Genomic DNA, 11,910 nt, shown 5'->3' with positions numbered 1-11,910 from the left:
GGGGCGCAGGCCCCTGGCTTGTTTACAGAGCCCCCCAAGAGCCTTCTGGACTGTCCAGATGAGAAACTAAGGCAAAGACAAGAGGTAGTTATGGGTCTTTTGGTTATTTTCAGGAATAGTAAGTTCTTTGGGAGTGATTTGTGTGAGGGTGTATGTACATGTATTAGTTTGGGGAGTTTGCAGAGAGGAATTGGAAGAGGGGTTATTGGGGTGGAACCCACGTTCCAGGCAAGCCATCCCCAGCCTTCTTTTTAATTTTTGAGTCAGGGTTACTAAGTATTAAGGACTGGCTTTGAATTCATTATGTGGTCCACACAGGCCTTGAACTTGGGTCCTCTACTTCTCAGTAGCTGGCTCAGATTTACAGGCCTGGCCAGACTTGGAGGAATCTTTTTTTTTTTTAATGATTTATTTATTTTTATTATGTGTATTGGTGTTTTGCCTGCACGTGTGTCTATGTGAAGGTGTCAGAACCCCTGGAACTGGAGTTACGGACAGTTGTGAGCAGCAGCTGGGAACTGAACCTAGGTCCTCTGGAAGAGTAGCCAGTGCTCTTAACCTCAGCCATCTCTCCAGCCCGACTTGGCAAAGATCTTAAGATTGGTCCTGATGATGGTCTTACCTCAGAGGAGGAACTCTAATTTTTCAGTTACAGCTACGCAGCCTCTCCAGGAGCCCGGGGAAGCATACGAATTGCTTTTAGGCCTCAGAACAAGTTCCCACCATGCCTTCCGTTTCCATCCGAGGAAACTGAGGCAGGAGACATTAACTAACAGCTAAGTTAGTAAGAGAAACAGAGAGGGGTGCTAGGGAGGAAGCGGGAATCACGGGGTCCCAACCCTTGACAGAGAAGAAGGGAGACAGATGAGGAGGAGAGCGATGTCTCCAGGAGGAGACTTCCAGCTCCCGTGAACTCTGCGAGTGGCGCAGGGCGGCCGGCAGGGGCTGGGGGTCCCCGGCAGTCTCCCGCGGTCCCGCCCCCTGGATCGGCCGGCTCCTGACATCACGGCCCGGGAGGCGGGCTCCGGAGAGGGCGGCGGGGAGGAGGCTCGGCGGCCGGGAGGGCGGAGGAGGCCGAGCCGTCCCAGCCCGAGCTTCAAAACAGTCGGCGCCTCACCCCGCGCACAGCCCGCCACTGCGTCCAGACGCCCGCGCCCGGTGAGTTGGGGGCGCGCCCGGGGACAGCGGTGATGTCGGGGTTCTGGGCTGACAGGGGAGCGGTCCGTCCTCTTTAGGCACCCGGACAGGTCCGGGGATCCGTGGGTGACAGGGAGGGGCCGGGGTGCGGTCTGTGCGGCAGCCCCGCTGCTCTTTCTCTAGACCTCTGGGGCGCAGGCCTCCCTTTTCGGACCCCCAAGGCCACCGTGCCACTCCTGGGTGGCATCTGTCGCCTTTTGCGCCCAAGCGGGCGGGAAAAGTTTGGGGAAGAGTCAGGGCGGCTCCCCTCTCCACCAGCTCTGGCCCAAAGCTCTGAAAGTCCAGGGTAGCCAGCCCACTTGTCGCCTGTGGTACTCAGCGTCAGATCTCCAAGCAGTGCTAATCAAGCAGATCTGCTGCGCACAGATCCTGGGTCCGTGGGTCCCCGTGGGCCGCTCGCTCCTCCGGACCTGGGCTCCGTGGCGCCCCACAGCGGCGAGGGGCAGCTTCCTTGGGTGCTTAACTGTGTCCCGGCTGGGGGGAAGCACCAAGGACGACCCTCTGCCTGCTCTTACCTACTGGGGCAGATCTGAGGACTTTAAAGGGAAGGAGGCATGCCATCCATGATTCCACGCAAAGAGGAAGTATAACTGAATGCGCATGTCGGTCTTGGAGAAGGACTGAAGCTTCTAGCCTCAGTTCAGGAGGTCCCCACACTTATGAGGCACCTTGAATCTGCAACTTCAAAGACAGACTTGTGGGTAGTGGTGGTTGCCAGGGGGTGGTAATGTTTAACAGGTAAAGTTTTGGTTGAGAATGATGGAAAGTTTTGAGTATAGGTAGTGGTGAGGGTTACTCAATATTGCTGGTTCATTTCGGGCCATGGGCTTGTACAATTACAAATGGTTTAAATCATAAATACTATGTGTGTTTTACCACAATGAGAGGTATGAGAGACACCTCTAGCCACCTCTGCTTGGTCATTCTGAATCAAAGAGAAATCCCAAAACCCAGGTATGGAGGCTGCCCACCTCTCCCTGGGAATGTCACTTTCAAATAAGGGTGGAAGTTCCATCGAATGGATCCATGCAGGTTACTGGGGAAACCCAGGGGGAAGAGGAGGTGGAAAACCGTGGGGGTATGCCATGGGCTCCACATGCCTCCTCCTCCCCTCCCCTCCTCCTCCCCTCCTCCCAGGGAGCCTTATCCTGGGCACACGCGGTGGAGAAACCTGGCCCAGAGACCTGGCAGAGTTAGGTACTCAAGGCCGTGGAGCCAGGACTTCTCTCTGTCTCCCTGTGTCCTCCTTCATTCCCACCAGGAGATACCTCAGTGGGCTGCAGAAAGTGGGGAGAGACCCTTCAAGAGGTGTGGGTGCCCTCCAAGGTATGTGGGCAGATAGATGCCCAGCCCACAGCCTAGGGAGGCACTAGGGGTGGCCAGAAGGTGCCCAACCTGTTTTTCCTCCAAGGGGTTTTGGATCCTTACCACCACCACCCCCACAGGAACTGAGGAGTCTGACTGGGAGGCAGAAAGAGCAGGTCACACAGACCGGAGCCTTCTCTGTCCCTCAAATGCAGAAGCTGAGGCTGGCCTGCAATCTGGGCAAGGGTGTTTGCGTGGGAAGCTGGGGAGGGAGCCAGCAGGGAGGAGGAAGGGAAGGCAAGGCTGGGCAAAACAGTCCCGAGAAGACGTTAGCTTGGGTGGCGTTGCCCCACCTACAGGGGAGGCCCCTCTCAAGCTGACACTGCCCCAAGGGAGAATTTAATTGTAAAAGCAGAGCATGTCTATTTAGCAGCCCCCAAACGCACTTGGGAGTGCGTGTGCACACACGTAGACACACACATACACACTTAAACACTCACACATACACTCACACACCCTCCTTACAGGTGATGGCATCTAGATTTCTTTCTCTCCCTTTGTCTTGTCTTCATAGTAGGTACTAAGCACAGTGGGCCAGTTTGCCAGTGTTTTTGTTTATGCGCAGGTACAGACCAATACTCTGCTGCCTGTGATCTCTTCTCCTCTTCCCACAGCCTCTCTGCTCATCTGTAAGGCACAACTTGAAGGTAGTTCTTTGTCACAGTGAACTTAACTCCAAGGGACACTACAGGAAAGGAAGTCTGTCGAGACAGAACTATATAAATACCTCTCCAGGCCACGTGGGATGGCTTGAGGCTGACTAGGAAACCGGAGGCCAGTCACCTCCTAGGAGACAGCTAATTGTATACATGTATGTTGCCCTGTGTGGCTGATACCCATGTCTGCTGTCCGGTGGGGGCTCTGACACACATTTCAAGAGCTTAGGCGGGGCAGGTGCTTAAGGCAAGGGTGACTCAAGTGGGGGGCTGGGCATTCGAGACCCAAATGTGGGCTTGGGTCCCTGTTCTGGGACTGGGGAGTGAAACTCTCTTAGAAGAGTGAGCCAAAGGTTGGCAGAGAGAGAGAGAGAGAGAGAGAGAGAGAGAGAGAGAGAGAGAGAGAGAGAGAGAGAGAGAGAGAGAGAGAGGCTGTGCAGGAACACGTGCTGCTATGTGCTAGAAAGAACAGGCGTCTGAGCCTGGGAAGGGAAGGAGTACCTGTGAGAGGGTGGGAAGAGGAGGTACCCCCTCCTCACCCCATCACTGGCGAGCTGTTGGCTTGCTCCCTGCAGGTGGTCCCCTGAGAGTATGATTTAGGTGGTGTGGAGGCAGGCCTTGACAGACTTGGGGATTGAACACATCTGACTCTTGTTAGGGCCAGGCCCAGGAGGACTCTAAAAATATCAGAGGCAGGGCTGCCACCCAGCCAGAATGATGGCTAGTAACCTAACACCCCAAGTGAGGCTGGTGGCTGTGACAGATGGTGATGACAACATAGGACCTCTGGATTCTAGAGCCACTTGGACTCCTCCAGGCTAGCCAACCTGGGGACAGATACCTGCAAAGGGTGAGAGCTCTCTGCGTTCACTGGCATGGGCAAAAATTGGAGAATTTTGGAACCTAAAGAATTTAGAAAGCTCCATTTTTTAGAGCTAGGCACAGACCTAGAGAGGTGTCATGAGTTGTCCAAGCCTGTGCAGCAAGCTGGTGCCAGGCCCAGGCCTCTCTGGACGGAGATCAGGAAGTGTCAGTGGGGTTCCAGCCTCTTGGGTTGAGGGACTTTTGTAGCATATGTCGTATGTCGTGTATCTAGTATTCTGGCAGAGGAGCGAGCGTTGGGCAGGACACTCTCAAGGAGCGGGTCACTTTCCCTACAGCATCTGGGGACTTTCAGACCCAGCTGCTGGGCTCTAGAGAAGCTGGCTCATCTTGGGGCAGGATGTAGGGAGGAGGGAGGCTGGAAAGAAGCCAAGTGAATGGTCCTTCTTCTTCCCAGCTGAGATACCTATTGCTTAATAAGCACCCGTGAGATGCTGACCCGGGCTCCCGGGCCCTCATTTCCTTGGGCAGCCAGGCTTCTGTTCATGGGGGCTGAGGGCTCTAGAGGGAAGAGAAGGCTGCACCGTTCTTTTTTGTTTGTTTCTTTATTTGAGACAGGGTTTCTCTGTAGCCCTGGCTATCCTGGGACTTGATCTGTAGACCAGACTGGCCTCAAGCTGGGAGATCCACCTGCTTCTGCCTCCTGAGTGCTGGGGTTAAAGGCGTGCGCCACCACTGCCTAGCCTGGCTACTCCGTTCCTGCCAGGCTTGACTGCACCAGATTTTAGAAGTTTCCCAGGACTTCGGGTTCAGAGCTGAGTGAGGAGTCACCAGTGTGATATTTGGTATGAATACTGTCCTCAGAAATCTGGGATGCAAAAGAGCTATTATGATGCAGGATGCAGGTGCACAGCTTGGTTCCTCACTGCAAACTGCTTAAAGACTAAGACGATTTCCCCGGTAGCAGAGTCCCTCAAGTAAGATTTTTCTTCCTTTTAGAAAATGTTATTGTTCATTTTGTGTGTATGTATGTATGTATGTATGTATGTATGTATGTATGTGTTGGCATGTACACATGCCATGGCATACATGTGTGGAGGTCAGAGGACAACTTGCAGAAGTCGGTTCTCTCCTTCCACCGCCGTCTCCTGGGGGTTGGGCTGGGGGCTTTACCCCCTGAGCCACTGCACTGGCTCTCAATGCTCCCTTCTGGTGTGCTGTGGCAAACTCACCTTGTGACCCTGTCTTTCTTGAAAATGAAAGAATTTTTAAGCATTTCCCTGAGTCAATATGGCATGAGATGATCTCGTTCATTTGAATTAATGAATTTTCCTGCAAATGTTATGCATTTCTGTTGGTACCCAGGCTGATTCTAAAATAAAAAGTCTATGGCCTGACATAAAAGAAGAAAGATTAATTATGTATTTTCCTTGGTTGGCATTTGAAAAAAATTGCAAACAGCACATGAACCTATAGTTTCACAGATACTGCTGTCTGGGGTCAAACAAAACTTAATGTTTTTTAAAGTCTAGAACTTTTTTTAATTAAAATAACCAATAAGCACATGTGATCTTCAAGTTTGGCAAAAATCTTAGTAGCAGGGTGACTGACTGCCTTTTAGGAAAGTGTTTTCCAGTGGGGACTGGAATGGATGCATTTCACACATATTTAATATAGCATTTGCATTAATTTTCTGAGAATTTGATACATGCATACATTGTATTTTGATCATTTCATGCTTTAAATAATTTATTATTTATTATTATTATTATTAGTGTGTGTGTGTGTGTGTGTGTGTGTGTGTGTGTGTGTGTGAAGGCACATACATGTCACCATGTGCATGTGGCAGAGGAACACTTTTGGGAGTTGGTTCTCTCTATCATAGGTTCTGGGGATCACACTCAGGTAAGTCAGACTTGTTCCACGAGCACTTTTACCCCTTAGGGAGTCATCCCACGGCCCCATTTCACACTTCACATTTTTATGTTGCTTATTTATATTTTTGGAGACACTTTTGATGAGAGAACTAACCCACACACACCCAGGAGCTACCATACACTCTCCTCTTCAGCAAAGCCCCACACTCAGCTTCAGACAGGGACCACCGACTTAGTGCCCAACAGAGTCATCTTCAATGAGGGTCCCATGATCTTCACTGTTTGCTCTGGGGGTCAGAGGAGGTGATCTGTAGATGTCTGAGGAAGTATCTTGAGATGTTTGTGGTTTGCTTGATGAGGTGTGAGGCTGAGGAAGACGGGCTTGTCCACATCAGTCTTAGCGAATATTATTAAGCAGCTGTCTGCTATGAGCAACCAGAGGGGGAGTCCCTGTCTTCCAAGGTGATTATCATCTAGTTGAGGGTGCTGAGTCCAAATGTACCTGCTCCAGGGCTGACTGCTGGGCTCCATTTCTGAGAAGCTTGGAGTACAGTGGGGAAGGGTTGCCTAAACCTGTGGGGCTGGGCATGGACTTGGAAGGCCCTTAAGTATTCTCCAGTAGCCACACTTCTGGGGAAAGTAACTGTAATATCCTTCAGTCATTCTGCAGAACATTTTATAGCATTAAGAAGAACAAGGTTTGGGATGTCAAGTTGATTCATGGGGAAAGGTGCTCTTCCACTGGCCTGCATTATTAAATCTTTTTTTTTTTAGTTACTGGGATGTAGTCGTGATAGCTGAGTCAAAAAACAAACAAACAAACAAAAGAAAACAAAAGCAGACTTGAGTTTGACCCCCAAGACTCATGATTTTTAAAAAAGCCCAAATGGCGTGTTCTTGCAATCCTAGTGCTGGGCAGACAGCGATAATAGATGCCTGGGGCTTGCTGGTGGGCCAGTCTAGACTAATGAAAGACCTGGAAGGAAGGGAGGGAAGAAGGGAGGGAGGGAGGGAGGGAGGGAGGAAGGAAGGAAGGAGGAGAAAGAAGTAAAATGCACTTGAGGTCCTCTGACCTTCACGTGCACATGAGCCACTTGCACTTGTACACATATGAACACACATATGCAGATTATCAAAACTACATGTGAGGGACAGTAGAATGGCTGACTGGGAGAAGCACTTGCTGTGAAAGCCTGACACCCTGAATTCCCCACAGTGGAAGGAGAGAACCAACCCTGAAAGTTGACTTCTGACCTCCCCATGTATGCTGTGGCATGCATATACCCACCTCACCGCACATACATACACACACGAAGAAAATAACAAAAAAAAAGCTGTATATCAAAACGTATTATTTATATAAAAATAAACAACAGTCTCATCACATGCTCTGTGTCCCCATATGAATTGTGTTCATTTAAGGAACAATGGCCACAGGATGCATCAGTTAGATGAACATGGTTACCACTGATGAAAGGGGAGGCCAAGGAACTGGTGCAGCCTGAGTGAGTGAAGGACTTCCCAGCTCATCTATAACAGGGAGTGAATGCATGAGTTACCTCTGTGTCTGAACTGCAGTAACAATGAGTCTGCCTTTCCTTCATTGGGGAAGCTGTGGGGTTTCGAAGGTGTGAGGGTGGGAGCTTCACAGGGTGCTCATGGCTCTGGGGCATCAGCTGGACCACAGGCAGTCACAGTCATCCAGGAACAAGACAGTGAGCTGAGGTGTCATCCAGCCCTGTGGGCATCTCTGTGGAATGGCACATAGTGGATGCCCAATGCATAAAATAAGTTCTGTTCTGGGTGCTGTGGATTATGCTAGCGGTAGTTCGGAAAAGACCAAGTAGTATGGTCATGAGCGGTCATCCAGGCAGGTGATAACATCAGGACTGGGTATCCAGGGATTGGCGGAGAACACAAGCAGATGGTTGAAGACCTGAGTCTTCACTATGCATTAGCTTGACATTACTTAGGGCAGGAGAAAATGGCCCCCACTTAGCAGTGCTATCAGCAGTAATGACAGTAATTACCATCGCTGTTTTTGGAGCGGTTAGCTGGCCACGTGCAGTACCTCCCTGCACTCATTTAAAGGTAGAAACTGTTATTATCTCTGCTTTCAGAGATAAATGAGCCTGTTAAGGAACGTGCTCCAATCTCACAACTTGCAAGTTAGGATCTGCTTCTGGAACTCCTGGGCATCATTAGCTACACCGAACCCCTCTGTTCTTCTTGTCAAAACTCAACATATGCTTTCTCTTCTTGAAATAATCCTGGTCTTTTGGGTCCAGAACGTTCTTTTGGTCCAGAAGTCCTGATGGGTTTCCTGGATATTGAATATGCTTCCTCCAAAATTGGTGGTCTCAATCCTCCAAGGCCCTCTATGACAAGATGACATGAGTCACCCCTTTCCCCTGCTCCTTAGTGTACTCTGTGGGTGAAAGTGTGTGTGAGTTCATGTTGGAAATGTACAAGAGGCCAGAAGATAGCCTCTGCTATTGCTGCTTCTCTATTTTACGCCTTGGTTTTGAAGCAGGGTCTCTCACTGGTTTTGAAGCAGGGTCTCTCACTGGTTTTGAGACAGGGTCTCTAACTGGATGGGAACCTTCCAAGGAGACTGGGCTGGATAGCCAGAGAGCTCCAGGGACCCACCTGTTTCTGCCTCCCCAACACTGGGATTACATGCATGCACCAGTATTTGAGGCTTTTTAAAACAAATAAACAAGCAAAAACAAAACAAGAAAACAACCTCACAAATTCTGGAGATTGAACTCAGGTCCTCCTATGCAAAGCGACCACTTTACCAGCTGAGCCTCTCTCCCAGCCCCTCCTTCATGTATGTCTGAATACATTTAATGTCATCAGATGAGATGCTCTGGACACCATCTTGGCCCAGACCACCATGGTCTTTTTCATTGATAACCATCCAAACTGTGACCATTGTCTCCTCAGCCACTATGGCCCTGAAATCCATTTTCCATATTCATCCAGAAGGATCAGACGGCAGCCAGACTAGCTAGATGGCTCTCACCTACCCTACTTAAAGACTCCTCAGTGGTTTCAAATGCTCCTAAAATAAAGAGGAAAAAATCATCTCAGGCTTTGCATGATCTGGCGCCAAGGTCCTTGGCTGGCTGCCCATCAGAACCGCCCAAGGAGTCGTGATAAAATACAGTTCCCAGTCCCCACCTGGAGAGAATGACTTCAGCCTCGCAGGAGGGTGGGGCCGTTCACAGGTAGTTTTTCAGGTCCCCCAAGTGTGGCTGGCCACAGGACTGCTTCCTTCCCCAAACTCATCAGCTTTATTGTCATTCTACCCTTGACCCTCTTCTCGCTCTGGCCACCTGGCCTCACCTAGTTCCTCTGACTCTTTTTGGTGATTCTGGGGATCAAACCCAATGCTCCTCAATGCTAGACAAGGACTCTGTCACTGAGCTACATCCCCAGCCCTCTTTCTGCTTTTTAAAAAACTGACACTGGATCTAAGTTTCCCAGGCTGGTTTTTAACTGTCAATCCCCTGCCTCAGCCTCCAGAGCTGAGATTATAGGGTCTAACTCTTAAGGTGTCCTGTAGTCTATGGTGTCTGGAATTCAACTGTAGATCAGGCTGCCCTCAAACTCCAATGTAGCTGAAGATGGCCCTGAACTTGTCATCTTTCGATCTCCACCTCTGGAGTGCTAGGATTACAAGCATGTACACTATACCTGGGATATGCTAATGAGGCAAGGACTCTACCACCGAGCCACATCCTCAGACCCTACAGGCCCCGGCAGGCTCTCCAACTCTTTTCGAGACAGGGTTTCTCTGTGTAGCTTTGGAGCCTGTCCTGGAACTTGCTCTGTAGACCGGGCTGGCCTCGAACTCACATAGATCTGCCTGCCTCTGCCTCCTGTATGCTGGGATTAAAGGCGTGTGCCACCACCACCAGGCTTCAACTCTTTTCTTGTTTCTTTCATAACATAATTCTTTGTGGATATTTGGGAATTTCACATCATGCACCCCAATCCTGCTCACCTCTCAGTCCCTCCATATTTGCCCCTCACCCCAGCATCATCCCCTCCCAAAAGAACTTCCCCAAATTAATTAAAAACACAACAAAACAAACAAAAACACCTCAATCCTCCTTCTTTCCTGCCTTTCCAGTACTTCTTTTTTTTTTTTTTTTTGTTTTTTTGTTTTTCGAGACAGGGTTTCTCTGTGTAGCTTTGCGCCTTTCCTGGGACTCACTCGGTAGCCCAGGCTGGCCTCGAACTCATAGAGATCCGCCTGGCTCTGCCTCCCGAGTGCTGGGATTAAAGGCGTGCGCCACCACCGCCCGGCTTAGTACTTCTTAATTCGCCCTAGTGGCATTGGGAGCTGTGGTGTGTCCCAAAGTACACCCTTTTGTCCAGTCAGCCTCTCCCGCAAGTCTTGATCCCTCTTCCCATTGCTTCTACTGTTTGCTTTCCCTCCCTCCCTCCCTGTGAGCAGTGTGTTCTCCTTCTGAGGCTCACCGTCCTCATGGCACCCTCTTCCCAGGTCAGTTCACACCCATTCTTTGGCGGTCACTCTCAGGGGCATTGCTTTAAGAGTGGCCAGGGATGCCAAGCACAGGGACCTTGTTTGCCCGCTGAGTTGCATCCCAGTAGCTCTCACAGGATTCCCAGGTATCCAGCCTGTTCAGGTCCCTGGAGAGGAGTATCAGAAGACAGGCAGTGTGTGCTGGGAGAACAGGGAGTTGGAAGCTGCCAGCTGCAGGCTGCAGGCATGGGAGGGGCGGCAGGAGCAGGGGGCGGCTGGGAAGACCTAAGAGATGACAGCCAGGGTCAGGGCTGTGCCTCACAGCTTCCCTGCCACCCATTCACCCTCTGGGAAACTGTCATTCCCTGACCCAGGTCTATCCTCCACAAACTGCTGTGGGACACAGGAGTAAGGCCCAGGCACTGGGTCTCAGGGCAGGACAAACCTCCGGTGTTCCTCACCTCAGGAGCCCCTGCAGGGCTGGCAAAGGTGGATCTTCAGGAAGCCCACCCTTCTCCTCACTTCCTGTCACTTTTCACCAAAAAGCCAGCCACCAACAAAAAAATCTCACGGGCTACCTCCATGGCCTCAGTCTCTGCTGCCACTCAGGGACTGCCGTGCGGACACGCCGCTTGCCTCCAGCCCTTCATTCTGCTGAGGAGTCCAGGCCCACTTAGTTTAGCAGATGCAGTCTGCACAGGTTGCTCAGTGACAGAGTTGATTGGAGGGAAAAGGAGGTGAAGGAAGCCCAGATAAAGAGCTTGCCTCTCAGGCGGATCTCTGTGAGTTTGAAGCCAGCCTGGTCTACAGAGTGAGTTCCAGGAAAGGTGCAAAGCTATACAGAGAAACTCTGTCTCGAAAAACCAAAAAAAAAAAAAAAAAAAGCTTGCCTCCCCTGACAGTGTTAGTGGTATGGTGTGCACCATCCTATCCATGGGTCTTGGTATTAGAAACATAAACCAAGCCAAGCCTGGTGGTACCAACTTGTAATTCTAGCTGTTAAGAGGCTGAGGCAAGGAGGATGGCAAGTTCAAGGCCAGTCTGGGCTACAGAGAAAATTCCTGGCCAGCCTGGGCGATGTAGCAAAACAGTGGGATGAGCTACAGATACAGTTCAGCAGACACGGACCTGCTTAGCAAGGGAAGGCCCGGAATTCCACCCTCTGCCTTGCACAAAGAAACCCATTTCCTTTCCCAGAAGGCAGCATTCCTTCCTTGAGTCTCAAGAGAAAACTATGCCTAGAAAGTGAGATTTCTTTTATTTATAGCGTATTGAAATGTATTCTGTTTATTTTTGTACACACATTCTAAAACTCAACCTCAGTTCACAATACTAAAATACTACTGTGTAAGGGCCAGTGAGATGGCCGAGTGGGTAAAGGCGCTTGCTGAACAAGCCTGGTGACCTGAGTTCAATCCCTGGATCCTACGTAAAAGTGGAAGAAGAGGAGTGATTCCACAAAGTTGTTCTCTGACCTCCACACGTGTGCTGTGGT

General features: G+C 50.4%; 1 protein-coding gene across 2 annotated transcripts in view; it reads left to right on the top strand.

Moving 5' to 3' along the window:
* Positions 1 to 1,027: 1,027 nt before the first annotated feature.
* Positions 1,028 to 11,910, top strand: part of Emp2 (epithelial membrane protein 2) — a 44,782-nt gene continuing 33,899 nt past the window's right edge. For both annotated transcript variants that reach the window (XM_052759446.1, XM_052759445.1), the window contains exon 1: positions 1,028 to 1,158. The gene's annotated coding sequence lies outside the window, so the exon portion shown is untranslated. The remainder of the gene's footprint in view (positions 1,159 to 11,910) is intronic.

Source organism: Peromyscus californicus, unplaced genomic scaffold (assembly GCF_007827085.1).
Source record: "Peromyscus californicus insignis strain IS unplaced genomic scaffold, ASM782708v3 Scaffold_3__1_contigs__length_106647218, whole genome shotgun sequence".
Classification (NCBI taxonomy): Eukaryota; Metazoa; Chordata; class Mammalia; order Rodentia; family Cricetidae; genus Peromyscus; species Peromyscus californicus.
Note: the sequence above shows the minus strand (reverse complement) of the source record. Positions and strands in the feature narration are given on the sequence as shown.